The sequence below is a fragment of the Apaloderma vittatum genome, unplaced genomic scaffold (assembly GCF_000703405.1).
Source record: "Apaloderma vittatum isolate BGI_N311 unplaced genomic scaffold, ASM70340v1 scaffold29264, whole genome shotgun sequence".
In the NCBI taxonomy this organism is placed as follows: domain Eukaryota; kingdom Metazoa; phylum Chordata; class Aves; order Trogoniformes; family Trogonidae; genus Apaloderma; species Apaloderma vittatum.
In genome coordinates, this window is record NW_009712577.1 from 262 (window position 1) to 1,247 (window position 986).

Sequence of the window (986 nt, forward strand, 5' to 3'; positions counted from 1 at the left end):
GGAGGGCTCAGGGGCCCCAGCCAGTGGACGGGTGAGGTTTGGAGACGGACGTCATCCTCGGGAGCAGGCTGCACGCAAAGAGTGCCTGCACGAACCTCAAGTTCTTTTGCTCTGGACACGAACGGTTCCTGAACACCTCCAGAAATTAATTTAGGAGCCCGCTGCCACCCAGAGAAAGGTACGTTCTTGGAAGAGCCCAGAAAACAGCAACTCTGAGGAGAGCTGGGAGGATGCAGCAAGATAAGGGGAAAAAAAAAAAAAAAAAATAAACCCCACCATCACAAAGGACAGCCTGAGAGTTCCCTGGATACAAAACAGGCGATCGTGCGTACGGCTGTGGGCTGGGACGCTTGGTGCAATGACTGGCAACGCTGGCACACAACCCAAATGTGACGCCGGCTGTTTCTAAGAGGTGCTGGCACAGAGGAAAGCCTCAGCCATCGTTTAAGGCCCAGGAAAAAACGTGTTGATGTGAAGGAGGTTTGAAAGACTCAGCAGCAGGTGACCCAGTACAGAGCTGAAGGATCTTTTCGAAGAGAAAATAGCGTCTTGAAGGGTTCAAAGTAGTGAAAAAAAGGCACAACAAGAATTTAAAGGCTGGAAGAGTCAGCCAGACATTAATCGGTGAATCCCAGTCCCAAGACAATGAATGGGCAGGTTCACGACCTTCTTGTACGTTTGAATCAAGGACACTTCTCTAGAAAGTACACATCTGCCAAACGCAGGAGTCAAACAAGTTCCCAGGCTGAAAACTGGAACAATTATGGTTCTATTGATCACATACAGGCAGGAAAAAACCACACAAAACCCAAACCCCAACCAATTCAGCAACTTAAGCTCTACGACACGGGTCTGGGGCCGCAGCTGGCGAAGTGCTTGGTTCTCCTCAAACCCGCCCCAGACCTGGATGCCGAAGCAGCCTCGGCCTTTCCGAGGAGAATCAAACGACCTGCGAACGGCACCACGGCTCTTTTCCTCCCTCACTG

General features: G+C 51.1%; 1 protein-coding gene across 1 annotated transcript in view; it reads right to left on the reverse strand.

Annotated features, from left to right (window-relative positions):
* LOC104272936 (ubiquitin-associated protein 2-like) overlaps positions 1 to 986 on the reverse strand; it is a gene marked incomplete at both ends in the record, with an annotated part of 5,556 nt that overhangs the window by 133 nt on the left and 4,437 nt on the right. The gene's annotated exons all lie outside the window — the stretch shown is intronic.